The following is a 17104-nucleotide window of genomic DNA, read 5'->3' on the forward strand; positions in this document are numbered from 1 at the left end:
ACTCCTGACCCAGTTAACACATCCTTCATGGGATGTCAGATGACTGCTCAGCATAGTCCCCTGAATGTCAGAAAAGCTACCATTTTAGCTTTACTGGTTACTATCTGGTTGCTATGTGACAGGCAAAGGATGTCCTAGAGGATCTTGATTAGCAATTAAATATTGTGGCCCAGAAATGGCACTTATCTCTTCTGCTCACACTCAGTCTTACTTAGTCACAAGGCCCCATTCAACTCTAAGGGGTCAAGGAGTACAGTCGTATCATGTTTTTGGAGTCCAGAAGTCAGAAATATTTGGCAGGCAACTCTTAAGACTACCTCTCTGAAATGGCTTTCTTTTTAATATCTGTTCCCTTCCCCTTAGAAGGTGTATTGCCTGCTTCTGGGAACTCCACAAATTATTCAGAATGAGGTTCCATAGATTCCAGTGAGTCATTTTCTGATTAAATATAAAGCATAAAACATCATTCCCAAGGCTCAGTCTTCATGTTAACACTGTATGATTAGCAAGGAGTCATGATAATATGGTTGAGACAGAAGGCTTGCTCAGAGTTTCTTGTTTGCAAAGAATGACCTCAAAGCCATTTCCTTTTCTCTGTTCATGATTACATGGTAAACATTTAAGATCCTTAGCTAGAGCATCTGATTGACTAACTATTAATTATCACCTGGAAATGGATGAAAGGGTTGGGAAAAAACATTGATCCAGTGGAGGCACCTTCTGGAGACTCCCCTAAGACTCCTCATTGTGAGGACAAGCACCTAGATTTATAACTGTATCAAGGTTACACAAATTGGGAAGCAGTGATTCCCCAAAAGAAAATTAGAGTTAGAAATGTGAACTGGAAAACAACAAATATCAACTATTACTAGGGAATAAAATTTGCTCAAGGCCAGTTTCTACTGACAAGTACAAAGCTGTCCCTAATTCATTTACTAAAAACAGTTCATTCTAAGACAAAACATATTTAGTGTGACCTTCCTTTTTCCTTTTCTCAAGGTGAGATAAAGTAATAGTCCACAGAGAATCTTCCACATCCTTGAAGGCAGGGACTGCCTTGCTCATTTTGGAATGTCCCCCATGACTTGCTCACTGACTAAATGCCTGAGCCAAAGTCACTTCCTATGATGACAGCAGGCTATTGGCAAATCTCCACAGAAATATCATTATGTTGAACTTGATACTAAATTAGAACAATGCGATTTTGCTTGATAGGAGTTGAAGCCATTTGTCTAGCATATAATAGATCTCATATCAGTACCCTTCAAGAAACTGCCCCCAAAGCATCAACTGTATTATTCTTTTAGAAAGTTGGTCAGATAAAGGAACTCTTTACAAATAAAAGAGAAGTTATTCTATGATTTAGGACATTATGTCAATCCCATGGGTTTTTAAAATTTTTTTAAATGTTAATTTGATGGAGAAAAATGACTTCTTACATTGGACAGAATCCATGAATGAGCATAACTGGAGAGCATTAAAACCAGTGGCTGTGGCAGAATATTAATTTAGGACACAGCCACCGGGTCATTTGGGGTTAAGTGGCCACAGTGTCCCTGAGACCAACAGAAGTCTTCTGAAACCTGTTGCTGTTTCACCACATAATAACGTGAGTGATTATAGAGGGAAGACTCTGGTTAGTGGAGGACCCCATAGATCTTAAAGACCAATTGGTCCTGACTCTTTCCAGGATGGTTCATGTGATTTTTTGTTTGTTTGTTTGTTTCTTAGTTGGTCCATTGATTTTAATCTATAGCAAAAGAATCCCTTTGTTTGCAGACAGATAAAGTTATCATAATCAAGCAACATCAGATCAGCCAGACCACAGTGAGTGTTGATACTAATTTAACATAATAAACTAGATCTGAAGGGGGCTCAAGAGTGAAAATTTTCATCTTTGTTACTTTTCATGATCTGAATGTAGATCTTCTGGAACCTAATCTAGACCTCTAAATAAGTAAAAACTTACAAAATGCTGCTACAACTGCTTTGTTAAAACATTTATGGTACAGGTTTTGACAATGAACATTATTTAACACTTACTTGCAAAGACTATTAAAATTAATATAAAAAATTAAATTTTGAAATAGTTGAGTGGGTTGCTTGACCTAAGCATCCTACTAAAATGGGGTGGGAGGAAATGGAGTCATATGTGTTACAGCATCTGTTACAATAGCTGGCACAGAGCAGATCATCAATAAAGCTATCTTCCCCTCCCTGCCTTTTCCTGCTCTTTTTTCCTTGATCTTTATTTCATTCTCATTTCCCCCTTTTTCCTTTTCCATTCCTTTGCTAACCCTTATGTTCCTTGCTTTCCTTTTCATCAATTATTATGTTCAATTTCAAAGACAATGTTTAGTTTAAAATTCTAGAGAAAAATCACTTAATCACTCAGTAAAGGGAGCAGATACTCAAAGCTGACAAATTTTATAAAAGAGGAGTTTTATTTTTTTAAATTGTCATTGTTACTGCTTTATACTGACATTTGAAACAATATGTTTTGAAACACTTACCCTTTATTCATTCTCTGATTTAATCCATCAACAAACATTTTTGGGGACTATTTGTGACCCTGAATATGGTCAGTTAGTCTCAATTAACTGCAAATATTTTAACACAAACACCAGTGCAATCTGTTTGGTTCTTAATCTACATGAAAATAACTTCTCTGCTGCTAAGATTAAACATATTGCATGAGCTTTAACTCTTTTTAAAGTTCAAAATGTCTTACAATTTAAATAAAGCTTATCAAATTACTATGTTTTCTACTAGATTCACATTGAATATCCTGTCATATCGCCCAGGTTAAGACAAAATATATATATTGAAGTTAACATGGGAGCATTAAAATTTCTTGAATTCTGTAGCTGATGAAACTCTTGTTCATCACTAGATGGCACTCTAAATTTAGACTGTGATATATGTTTTTCAACTAAAAATACATGTTTTATAAAGGAGAATTTATCATATGAAATAAACAAATTACCCCCTCCCTCCCCACATACAAAGTTGAGATTTCCTCTACTATCCATCAGTGATAACTAAGAAAACCTACTGTACTTAATTAAAACAACTTAAAAATGTTTGCCAAGATAATATGATAAAAAGACTGGACTATAAAGAGAATATGAAGGTTGTTTTAAAATATTTCTCATAAATTTTTCAAACTTTCTGTTTAAATGTTTAATTTTAGGGCTTAACTTATATGTATATATCCAACAATATAAACATTGTTAAAGTATGCCTTATTTCTGTAGAGATTACCTATCTTTTAAAAAGCTGCCTTGTTTCTTAAAAATTATTTTTATTTATAAATAGATATACAAATAATATGGATATGACAAAAGTAAAAGTACTATAGTTAAAATATGCTTTCATAATCAAATATAGTTGTGTGCTGCCCCAAATACATGGCAATAACTTATATGATTCCTGTCTTTTCAGATAAGTCCATCATATTCTTAATTTCTCTAGACTTTTAGCTTTATAAAAAGACTTAAGTTCTTCCTTGTTTTACTCTCATATGTAAGTGATGACTTCCCATATAAAGCGATAAGAATGAACCTTTGGAAACATGATTGTGATCATTTAAAAAGTAACCAGCCAATGATCTTATGACCCCGGCATAATTGAAACCATCAACTGTTCTCTGTCCAGGGACAGTGGCCTGGATGGTGAGCATAAGAGGCCATGAGGTGGCTCGGCCTCACTTTCAGATGGTCAATTAGACCGCATTAAGGAACACTTCTAGCAGGCCTAATGCTGCTGCTAGAGAAAAGCAGGTGCTTAAATATAGCACAGACGTAGTTAGAAATAGTCTATCTTAGAAGCCAACACTTTCCATGGATGAAAGTCAATATATTTATCTCTTAATCTATGCTAAGGTCACGACTCCAATTACCATGTAAAAACGCATTAATTCTGAATGGTTTTGGCTTTGCTGATGACTACAGATTTTTTTCTTTTCCTGACTGCACACTGAAAATCAACTTTTTAATTCTCTTGGTCAGATACGTGGGAAATGACTATTATATAATATTCTTCCTTTCCACATTAGAGAATGAGATCTTTGAATAAAATCCCTTCTGAACAAATAGGGGGTTAAAAGTGGAGCTCTGTTGCATGGCAGTAAAGATTCTCTTTCGCTATTTCTTTACATTGTGCAATGAAGGGAAAATCCATCACTGTTAGCACTGGTAAATAGGTAGAATTTTAATATTCATATTTCTGATTCAATTACTGTTAATATGATATAAAAAGGGAAAGAAAACTATTGTTACTTCAAGATATGTGAAATATATATGTATATTACATGGGGGATAAAATAGCCTTAGAAAAGAATTGTTGTTTTCTTTAAAATGCTCTAAAGATGTTTTCTGGGGGAGAGCAGTTATTTTTTGTTGTTTTTTTTTTTTCAATCTTAAACGGAGGTACTGGGGATTGAACCCAGGACCTCATGCATGCTAAGCATGCACTCTACAACTGAGCTATACCCTCCCCCCTTAAATATGTTCTAATGTATTATGAAATACAAAGAAACCAAATGCATTTAAAATTTTCACTTTCTTTGAAGTTAAAAGTTATCTTTATCAATACTAATACTTTTTCACTATGGATAGTGAAAAAGGAGATAAATAAGTCAGGGAAATATATTATTATACATTGCTTGCAAAGACAAAATTTAAAAGAAATATTTACTTACCAGTATTAAATTTACCAAGATTTGATGTGGGATGCAATAAAACGGCTGTAAAATTAAAATGCTTTGGTAAAAAATAAATTGTATTATTTAAGTAGTCACAAAGTAAGAGAAATAAAGAGTTGTGTCAGATGACAAAACTTTAGGAAACTAAAACAAGCACAAACATTGGCCCTAAATTCCTCACAGAAATCAAATTGGAAGCTACCTAATTCAATACATCAGTGCATTAGAGGTCTTTCCAATGACTACAAGCATATTTCTCAAAAGAATAAGGGACTTGGAATTAGCCAAGATTTGAATCCTGACTTTGTTCTTGCTAGCTTTGGGAACTTGGACAAATGATTTAATCTATTTAAGCCTAGGTTTCCTTGTCCTAAAATAAGAAGAAAATAATACCTAAACAATCCTACTGTCACTTGCCTATTTGGCAGAAGACCTAGAATTGAAATGTCTGGTTGGGAACCAGGACCAAGCATTCATTATATAGATTAACTCTAGCTTCTTCTGGGACATCACTGCTTATTTTTATGGCCATTCCTCAAATTCCAGCTCAGCTGTATCATTGACTGTTCCAAATTCTGTCAATTAGTAGGGCTTAAAAAACCATCACAGATGTTCTTGTAATAGAGTGGAAACATGTATTTGAATTATTTAAAAATGCAGCAAGTAACTCTGTTTATTACATAATATTCTGCTTATTCCAAATTGTGTTTGAGGCAACTACGTATATCTTTTACTCTAAAATCCACCTGATTCATGTGCTTGGTAACTTGGTTCACTTACCATTATCTTTAGCAAGTATTACCCAGAAGGTTGCCAACTTTAGGCCACATTATTTTTTAAACAAGAAATATAAAAACTAAAAAGATTTGTAAGTGATTTTACATAAGAATATGAAGATAAAGTAAGAATTTATTTATTCTAAGTATTCGAATGGGAGAAGAATACTAGGGCTCAGACTGAACCGGATGGTATCTCCCAACTTTCACTGATCAAAATGTTGGTTCACTACAGTATGTGCACCAACTGGGAACTTATGAGAAATGTGTATTTTCTGGTCTCAAACCAGACCTACTGCATTTTAGCAACAATTAACATTTTTTAGCAACGTAATAACATCTATTATTTTATTCCTTTGTCATTATTTCATCGTTTCATAATGCCCATGGATAGCAATAGCCTGTCAGTCAAAGATGTTTGTGTCACAGTAACTTAGCCAACTTTCCTTCACAGGTAGAAAGACGGAGCTTATGTAGTTCCATTGTTTTTGAGACAGTAATCAATTATATAAGTTGAAAAACTCCTTTCTATACAGAAAGATTAAAAAATTTTTAACTACTGATTTTCCTGAAATGAATTATTGAGTATATTCTACTTACATCTCTGTATATCCGTCTGTTCCTTCCTGAATCAGTGGTTTCTGAGAATATATAAGAACAATTATCTTTTCTCTGTCCTGTTTCAACCTTTTTTCTTTCCTTTTTCTCTTCCAACATACAAATACATACAAAATGATCAAAGAACCATAATAGATAAAGAGAATAATCTCCAAAAATGTTTCATTTTTTTCTATATTAAAAGCCATCTTTGGTTTTATTTCTAGGCCAGATAATCATAATCATTATCACTGCAAATACTTGTGTATAATGTAAAATGATATTTTCAGTTGACTCCTTAGCTGGTTATATTTTAATACACAGCTCAACCCTCAGCATTTGATGGTCATCTCTGCCTCTTATGGGAAAACTGCATTATGTTAAATTTAAATTTGTTTTGGATTAAAGAGCATCTAGCATTGATAACAACAATAGTGTGACTTATAAAACACTTTCTAAGCAATTATTAAATATTAGGCCTTGTGATTATCAATTTGCTTCCCCTAGCACTGTGTAATAGTTATCATGATTATCTCCAGTTTATAGATGAAGGAACAAAGATTCAGAGACTTGAAGTGACTTTCCTGAAACTTGACTCTTTGTAGATCTAACTGTAAAAGTCTTACTAATAATGTTGTACTAGGCCTTACATCAACTAGAGAATTCACACCTTAAAAGGGAAAAAATATATATATCTTTCTATATTTCCCTCAGGTCTTAAACATAGAGAATATGAAACAACTATTTGTGACTGTTCAAAACAGTGGAATTATTAGATAAATGAACCTTGTACATAAATTTTGTAAAGTCCCTGTATGCATTTATCATTTGTCCAAATATTTTTTCTTTCCTGATTCAAGTTTCCAAACAATAGTTTAACCTGCAAGCAGTGAACTAATCCTTTTCTTTGGTCAATTTTGTGTAACATACTGAAGAGAACCGAGAATAAATAGATGGTAAATATAATATAATTACCTAAATAGATCCAGACTAACTTATCTAAAATTGCACTAGTGCTGCACATGTAGATTTGCCCTAAATATTTTGTTTCACCAGCAGAACTAGAGGAAAATATGTTATTGATTTTTATTATCTTCTTCAATTATGATCTGCAAAGGAAGCATTAATGAATATTTTCTCTCATGGATGCATAGACTGATAATTACCTTTTTATATATCAATGCTTATGTTAATTTACTATTTTTGTTTAAAGTTTTATTATTATAAAAGTATATATAAAAATAATTTCACATAGCAACATATCATATAAATGAGAATATAATCAATATCTAAAATTGAAGAAAATACTTAAAGGTACTTACATAATCACCTACATTATGCTTATAGAAAATTATACTTATGATTGCTTATTTTTTCTAGTATAAGAAAATCTTCCAAAGAGGGGTGACAGAGTAAAAATTCATTTTTTTTTTTTTTAGTATAGTAGTATACTCCTGCCTTTAGAAAAGAACTGATTTGATATTCAGGAAGTGATTTTAGATGGTAACATTAAGTGCAATTGGAAATTCAGAATGACTTTCTTTCTAGTAACAATAGAAAAGGTTGTATTGTGATTTCTTGCAACTAAATAAATATAATTTATCATTTAAAAAAAAATACAAAGTGCTGATGATTTTAAGCTACCTTGCACCAAAAGCTAGTATCAAAGGCATTGATCCTTAAGACTTTACAATTTAAGAACTTAAATATCAAATAATTATTTTAGAATTAAATATATATATTCTGAATAGAATTTTATCATGGAAACTTAGAATGGATATATTATTTTACAGATAAACACACTGAAGCTAAGAAAAATTAACATATAAAATAGGATAATCAGCATTTTTTGTCTCTTGTATGCTTCTGTGACAAACCAAATATATCTACACCAACCATGGTGCATAGAAAGTATCTATCATGTGTTTGTTCCCTTAAGAACATAAGCTTCATAAGGATAAAAATCCCCATTGTCCCCCCATATCCTAGTGCTCACATGCTCATCTTCTGTTTCGTGTTACTCCATTTACCACATGGCACTTATCATGAAAAATATGTACTTTTCTAATTTGTTAAAATGCATAAACTCCATTTGAACAGAGAATATTGTGTATATTATCAATTGCTATATTCTCAATGCCGAGGAGAGTGCTTGTTTCATAGTATGCAGCAGACAAGTACTTGTTGAAAGAAAGAAAGAAGAAAGAAAGAAGGAAGAAAGGAAGGAAAAGAGGAAAGGAAGGAGGGAGAGAAGAAGGAAGGAAGGAAAGAGTATTTATATATTATTTATGTTCACAGTATGTAGCACAGACCCTGTAACAAAATAGGCACTTAATTAATGCTTTTTTTCCCCTACTATTAACTGGCGAGGCAACAGTTTGCAGCTAGCTTGGTATATTAATACTTTTAATAATCTGTCAATTTAACAGACTGGTTAAATGATATATTCAGGTATACTTACTATCAATAATCATGTGCTTTTTCTATATAATGTGGCCACATTTGTCAAACAACATACAGCAATTTTAAGAAAATAATTTGTAGTAGATTATAGATTATACTAAATATGGAAAAATCCTTGAAAAGTTAAAGCCTGTATTGATTAAATTACATAGACGCAAAATGGTGGGAGTTATACCCTGATTGAGAATGTTTTTTTAAGTAGTCATGTTGAACTTTCAAATATGTAGTAACTTCTAATTTAATTCACTAGAATACAGGAGGTTTGAAATTCACAGCCCCACAGAAAGGAAAATGCTAGGAGAGAGCAAAGGAAGAAAATATGCTATGGCCCAAGAGCTAGTAACAAAGAACCGTTAAAAAAAAAACAAAACAAAAAAACAAAAACGGGAAAACAGTAACAGTTAGACCCCCTTATTCAATTACAGCTGATCTCTGTGGTCCCAGTTGTAGACAGACAACTACAGCAAAATGTATTTTCCAAAAATGGCTGTATTCCACATGAACTTCAAGAATCTTACCACCCTCTTATCTAGATGAAGAATCTATGTCTCCTCTTGGTGAATCTGAGAGGGCCTTTGTGACTGCTTCCATTAAAAGCATAAGACTAGTAATTTGAGACTAGATCATAAAAGGAGATACAAAAGTTGGGTCCATTTGGTCTAATGGTAAATAACAGTTGTTATAAACATGTCATGCTGACTAGAGCATCAGTCTAATAAAAATAATAATGAGGAATTTTATTTGGGAAAAATGGATTATGGATATGGAGTGGAGATCAGATTATCTGATAAATGAGACATTATAAATAGTTACATGTTATCAAACCACACCATTAACCTAATATGTATATTTAAAGAATATCAACCTGAATACAAGAAAATATGAAATGAATACCAATTCCTGTTGTGAAATTGTAAACAAATAATTTTGAAAGATACAAAAAATGAACATTTAAAATATTTTGAGTAAGCAAGTCCAAAAGCCATAGCCATATTTTTATACTTTTCTATCTCTGACTTTTAATTACTGTTTATATATTGTGCATATGCTAACTGATAATATGATTAGAAAAGTTTCTTATTTTTGTGCTCTTTTTTTACAAGTAGTAAAACAGAAATTCATCCTTGAGAAACATTTTATGTTAAAAATGTACTCAGAACAATATCATACCTGGTTTTTATTTTATCCAGTATTTTGATTGCATGAGCTTGCTTCACTGCATCAAAAAAAAAAAAAAACTATTTAAAAAAACAGAATTCTAATTATTCAATGTTTAACTGTGAAAATTGTATCAAGCATGGAAAGAAAATAGCAACCTTGATCTTACAAAAGGGTTATAGAGTTTCCTAAGAAGTATATAACATAAATATAGATGCAAAACAGTCTCTCACTCATACTTTGTGTTATCTATTATAAAGAAAAATAGGCCTTAGTGTTTAATATAGTCACCATTTTAATCGTATGATAATGTATGCTTCTGAAAGCAAAGGGTGAAAGACATTCAAACACATGTTTTTCACGATACGGTGTCATCTGTGGGGTAATCTAGGGTCATGTGGTTTTTCATTATACTACTAGGCTTCAGAAATGTTACCATCTACTTTGGAAAAGAAGCTTTGTAAATAGTGATCCGTGGTAGCGACTAAGCTGAGTTTAATCATTTGTAAATTTGCCTCTTACCAGCCATGTCACTAAACGCCTCTAAACCTGGGCTTCCAAATCTTTAAAATGTATGTTTAACTGAGTTACTTTAAAGATTAAATGGAAAAAAAAAAAACAAAACAATAGTTCATGTAAGATGTGACTGTTGTGAATAATCACAATATTCAGTGTATCTCCCTGGGATACACAAATGGGCAAACAGGCTAATCACTGCCAGTGGGAACTGGGCTTCTAATATATTTCACTTAGTCTTTTATTTAGTTTTGGGTTTGTATGACTCATAAAATATGTGTTTCTCACTTGCAATGAATGCTCAGTTTACAGGTGGTAGGGACTGGGAGAGATGAGGTAAATTAAGAAATACCTTGATGAAGGACTGAATTTTCAATTTTGACTCAGATTATTTCAGTTTATATTTCATAAAAGATTATCTAAGCTAATTTTGATTTTGGCCAAGTGTTTCTAGTCTTTCATATTAAAACATAGTTGCCATTTAATTAGTTTCTACCCATGTGAGCACAGGGCTCCCCTCTAGGTAATTGTGGCTTCCTGACATCACACAATGATACAACACAGGAGTTTCCATACAGCATAGGCCACCACTTGGAGAATCTGGTTCATCAGCACCAAGGACCCAATTTATTCTGCATTTGACACATGCATTCAGCGGACTTCGGGATCATTCTGAATGCAGTGGTAAATCATTGAGATTTCTTATCAAATAGGTAACATATACAAAGTGGCATTTTACAATTATATAAAGATACACATATTAGATTTTTGTATATGTCCTCAAAAAATCAGGTTCAAGACATTTAAGTTTCTTACCCACACTAACAAATAATTTAAGATGAGATGAAGGATAATTTTAAGTAAATATTTAAGGCAAGAAACAATTTTAATAACATGGGTATGAAATAATAAAGACTAGCTTATATATAGTAAGACGAAGTATAAAAAAAGGGAACATTACAAAGGAATAATCAACAAGTTCTGATGAATACTGATGCTATGAGATGGAGATAAAGAATAGAAGATGAGGGGAAAAAGAAGATAGAAGGGAGGAGACTTTGTGATAAGGTCATGGTATCATTAGTTACTGTTCTGGATTGGAGTTTTCCTGATTCAAGTTCTGCTGATCTTTATTGTTAATGTTTTGTTTGTTTTAAGTAATGTGTTGGTTTCTCTTTCTTGACTGAATGGTAGCTGATAGAATGTACTCGTTTGGGGACTGAAAGGATGCATAATCTCAAAAGTTCTAGTTCTTTGTTTTAGTACATTTAAACCTAGATTTACTCACTCTGATGTTTTCGAAGAATGCCAACTATAGTCAAACTTTGTTATTCTCTGTAGTTATGTTCTATAAAGTCTCTGCAAAAAATGAATTAGTGAACACGAAACCATCATACCTAGGAGAAATTCAGAATTAGTTTCCTGCAAGCTTCCTGTCATAACATTTTTGTCAACAAATCAACACATAACTTTGTTTTATGTGTGTTTCTTTTAAAGACATTCTATTTAATATGGTTATCGATTTATTAACACTGAACTCACAGCCAACAGTACTATAACTCATGCCTGAATGAAGCTTATCTAACACATGTATTTTCTCCACAAGGTACAGCAGAGCTTTCTTGCGCTCAGAGACAATGGATAGCACTTCGGCACGACACGTGGGGCAATTTAGAAAAGTAAAATCATCAACAAAAGGCACAAAAGTGGAAGAACTGTGGCACTTAAACAGACCACAGAAAGGACACTTGCTTGCGGGATGAGAGGTAAAACGAAAAGGTAAGCCATCATCTTATTTGACATCAGCCAGAAACGAGTGTCGGGTGTTGGTTAATTAGAACTTTTTGACATTCTGTACATGTCCAAAAATGACCAGAAAAGCACCACTGTGGGGAAGAGGGAAGGGAGAGTCACACATAAATTTTAGTAAAAAGGGGATTTCTCAGGTACAGACTCCATGAACAGTGAGGAACCTCTGTACTTGTTTTACTTACTATCCCTAGAATGACTACTTACTTAGAAATTGAATTCTGCTTTATCCAAATGCTTTCTTTTCTGTGCCTACTTGACATTTACATGTGTGTCTTCTTTGTGGTGATTTGGCATAAGAAAATATTTCAGTGACATTTTAATGAGAAGAATCAGTTTCTCATTTTTGTCTAAGCTGAGAAATGTTACTTCAAAGCATATCACTTCTCTATGTCAGCACTAAGTACCTATCTCCCTTTGCATCTTGGAGCTCAAGAAATGTTCTTATGTGGTCATTTCATACTAAGTTATGATCAAGGTTGAACCACATAAATAATAATATAAAAGTAAGAAAATAATATACTTTTGGCAGTTATGTGAAGTTTAGGTAAAGATTTATCCTTGACAATGACTAATTCTGTGATTTTGAAAAATTGGCTTACATGTTCAATACCTTCCATTTCTAATTATTAAATAGGCTTAATATATTGGAATGATGTCCTTAGGATTTAATGAAAATATATATTTTAAGTCATTTATAGTGCCTGCCATAGAGTAGGCAGCAAATAAAAGCTATACTTTCTCTTATACAGTAAAAATGTGCGATGTGTATGAAAGACATGATAAGAAAACACTCTCTTACCACAGAAAATAAAGTACACTTTACTAAATATTAAAAATTTAAAAGATAATTGACCTAGATCTCTTAAGGGTAAAATTTAAAAAACAGAAAGGGAGAAAGAAAATCTTACGATAATCACTTACTTTTTCCAAATGCAATGATTAGATGAGTGAACTTACATGGTCATGAGGGAAGTACAGAATTTTTGCTTGATAACATTTGAAATATATCAAGTGACATATCAGTTTTGACTCTAAAACAAAATCAAGTTTAAGGTGATTGCTTTAAAAAATGTATGAGGTTTAATAAGCTTCAACTGAACTAGGCAAAGCATTTTGAAAAAGCACCATAAAAAGAAATGTGTCTAAGGAATAAGTTGGCAGGTGTGGCAAAACAACTTACTGAAAGTGGGAGAATGTCTCTAGGCAAACCACCTTGACGTAGAAAATTTCAAAGGCATCAAACACAACATGAACATTTTTCACTTCCTTGAGTCACTTCACTTGAGTCACCTGAATCACCAAGGAGTACTTTTTTGAAATTAACAAGGTTCACCGTGCCTAAAGCCACAAAAACAAAAATCCAATCAACAATAGCAACAAAAAGTAAGGAAGAACCCAAGGGATAATATGGCACTTTTTTCCTTTCATCTAGTGATAGTTAAAGAACTATGAGACTCAGTGTCCTTCTGAGATTTTCTTGATAATAATTATTTGAAATGAGCTCTTCACAGACATTATTGTAATGCATTGCAAAATGGAGACATCTTACAGAGGTTAACTAACAACTGATTAATTTAAAAACATGAATTTTCTTTTTTAATCTTTCAAAAGAAAGTGGAACTGGCCTTTACAATAATTCTAGCTGAGCATATATTACTCATCTGGAACACACACTCTGGAAGTTTAAGGGGTTGTGAAATATAAAATGTATTATCTTAACAAGGATGTAAGGAGTGTTAGAATTAGGCTATGTCAATAAATCAGAATTTTATAGGTATTTAATTATGTGATGTTGCAAAATTTTATAATAGAAATATTTGTGTTTGTAGCCTTGTCAATAAGAGTCTTCAAATTGGGAATGAGGGTCATTTCAGCTGATCCTTGATTTCAATCCTCCGTTTAAAAAAAATTAAATGGATATTGAAGGTAAATCATTTGATTAACTAAGCAATGCAAACATTGGCTTCAATATTTTATATCATTCAGATAAGAAAAAAGGGTGGGAAAAGAAGGAGGAGTTTTGGGATACTGAAAACTGTAACATTTTCACACATCATATATATGAGGAATGGCGAAAACAACAAGAAAAAAGTAACAGAAATAAAGCAATACCAGTGAATGCTCTCTGTCTCTCTCCCATTTTTTTAATTCAATGCAGTGAATTTTAGGAGTAACCAAATGCAAATTAGTTTAAATGATTTATATTGGAGAAAACGTTAAATAACCAGCACATCAGCAGTGATTCCATTTTAATCTCATATCAAAGTGTTTCCCCTTCACCTGTTTAAGCTTTTTGATGCAGCATTGTAGGATTACCTGCAACCCCTGTTCAGACTTTTTAAATCCACCTGCAAAATGAAGTTTCATAAAATTTTTGCCGGTTCTCTCTTTTAAAATGTTACATTTCCAAGACTGTTTGACAAACTTCACTGCATTTATGTCTGGTAGCTTGTGACCAGAGGAAAAATAGAAACCACTGATGGAACTGCTGACCTAAGTTAAACATTTCTTCACTGAGACTCAGAAGGCCATATTGGCACACATATTGGGTTTTCTATCCCACCCTGTGTTGGATATTCTTTCCTGAGCCTTTTACTCTGTTTGTCTGTTTACTGCCCTCTCTTTGACTCACTTTGAACTGTTTTTTTCACCCAGATGATAGAAAATATTTTGGAGTAAAGCAGGACTTCAGTAAAGCTGAAATGATTTCTGTCCTCTGTGTTACATTCTAAGCCTCCCTAAGTAACTCACTTTGTGAAGTTCCTCCATTTGGTGACTCTTCAGTCCCTCAGGGATAGTCAAGTGTGTCAGGCTAAGTGCTTGTGTTAAAACAAATGTTCTGTATTTCCCCCAAATCCCTTCTGAACCATAGCTGTTTCATAAAGGGACTTCTCAACAGGAGAAATGCACAGAAATCAGAAGCCAAGGCTGGGCTGCTTCTTTTTGATCCTAAGAAGATTGTTTCCACATCAAAAGATGTGGCTGACCCTATGCGGCAGCCTCTACTGGAGCCTGGGTATGTCACTGCTACCACAGGTATCAAAAAAAATAAAAATAAAAAAAGGATTTCGAATAAATCTTTCACTGGACCAGTGGGAAATTGTTTTCACCTTGCCTTTTAAGCTACCCTAGAATGGCAATAATGCAGACGTTCTGAGGAGGAAAATGAAACTTACAGTACATGATTCAATGAAATTTTAAAACCACTGGGTTAAAATTCTACCTTTTTTGAAACATCAGATGGTTTCTTGTTTTAAATGCTTGCTATGTTGATGACTAAAGATGATATAATTAAATACCAAATTACTAAGCATGTGAATGTGGATATTTAGGATATTAGGATTTAAAGGCATATCTTATTCTTTGTGTATAAAAGTCCAAGAATTACAGGATTTCCACATTAAAATGTGTAATAAGGGAAGTGCACACATTACTGAAAAAATTCTTGGACTAATTAATTTTTTTGTTTGTATAAAATATGAACTTAGCCATGTTTTCCTCATATATTATTATTTGTTTTCCTTATATATTTTTCTGTAAATTAGAACATAGTCTAAAAATCTGCCAACTATAAAATCTTATTTAAAGACAAAATAAAAATGATATCATTCTGATGCACTTTAAAATGAGCTGTCCTGTTATAAGGACACGTAAAAATTCATAGAAAATATGAAATTGTAGTTTTTCTTTTTTCCTTTCTCCTTTCTTTACCTTGTTTCTTTATTTCTTTAATTGGTTTATTTGTTCATAATGATATTAGTATAGTATAAGGCCACATGTAATATGCTTGACTATTACATCAGAAAATTTGGCACTTCCATGATATGAAAATAAAAGAACATAATTTTCCTTGATGATGCCATTGAAAAGCAAGTTTGTTAAATGGGAGCAATATTCAGATTTTGTTTAGAGTAAAAACTCTTATATAGCTACCAAAGGACCTTCATATTTAAATTTTAAGTTCTTCCCTGTATGTAAAGAAAATACTTTGCCAGCTTACATTTAACACAGTCAGAACATTTGGCACTGAATTAACATTTTAAATTCTGCCTAGTCATTAATGCATTAATGGGATTGATTCCCAAAATCAAAGCCAATTTACAAAAAGACACACTATCTTTAATACCATAACAGAGTGTGCTATGAAGTGGGCTTTTATTTCAACCTCTTTAGGGGAAGGAAGATTGTCACTTGAGAATCTATAATTAAGGCCCATGTTTACTATTTGGGGAACAAATAAAAAATGATTTTCTAGAATTCTTTTTCTAAACTATCAGCTTCTGTTTTTTCATAATGTGTTATTAACACTAACCCAAACTGTTGGTTTTTGTTTGTATGTTTTATTGATTTTTGTTGTTGTTATTGTTTTATCTTGACTAACTATAGTATAAAACATTTATGTAAATTTATCACAATGTCTGAAAAAGAGGGTACGGTCATTTGTTCAAGTATAAACATAATATATTAATATGAAACTTTAATTATTTAAACTGAGATTTTAAAATATAACTTCCAACTTCTCTAACTTTCTTTTGTTATGATCATTGCTTTCCTTTGAGCATGGGGGCAGTTAATAAGCGTTTTGTCTCCAGACTATAAGGGATACAAACTATTGATAAAATGTAGCTGATTAATATGTAGGTTTTATATACTGCCTCCTGAAATCCCAATAATGTCAGAGAGAGAAGATTAAAAGCTGGGATGAGGAGGGGATGGGAAGACAAAATTCCTTCCAACATAAAATGCTGGAAGTTGGTGATAAATGTACAAGAAGAAACAGATTTATGAGATAATAAGAAGCTGAGACTTAAGCTGGCAGGAAAAAATGCCTAGGAACTAACTCATCTGCAGGGCAGCATCCAGAAATCCACAGGAATTCTGGCACTGGTAACCTTGAAAGTGTGGATATACCTGGAGCCAAAATGTCCCTGTTTAATGCATGCAGGCTGGAGCTTTACTCTCTGGAGAGTTTGAACAGGCTTCATGTTGGAGGCACTAAACACAGATGATGTCATTAACACATGCTGAAAACAAACATGAGTGGAAACTAGCATATTGAAAGTTGAGAGAGCACAGC

General features: G+C 32.7%; 1 long non-coding RNA gene across 2 annotated transcripts in view; it reads left to right on the plus strand.

The window, feature by feature from the left end:
* Window positions 1-17104, plus strand: part of LOC135322730 (uncharacterized) — a 74017-nt gene that overhangs the window by 14825 nt on the left and 42088 nt on the right. For both annotated transcript variants that reach the window (XR_010383503.1, XR_010383504.1), the window contains exon 3: window positions 11822-11994. This is a non-coding gene — a long non-coding RNA (uncharacterized LOC135322730). The remainder of the gene's footprint in view (window positions 1-11821; window positions 11995-17104) is intronic.

The sequence above is a fragment of the Camelus dromedarius genome, chromosome 13, assembly GCF_036321535.1.
Source record: "Camelus dromedarius isolate mCamDro1 chromosome 13, mCamDro1.pat, whole genome shotgun sequence".
In the NCBI taxonomy this organism is placed as follows: Eukaryota; Metazoa; Chordata; class Mammalia; order Artiodactyla; family Camelidae; genus Camelus; species Camelus dromedarius.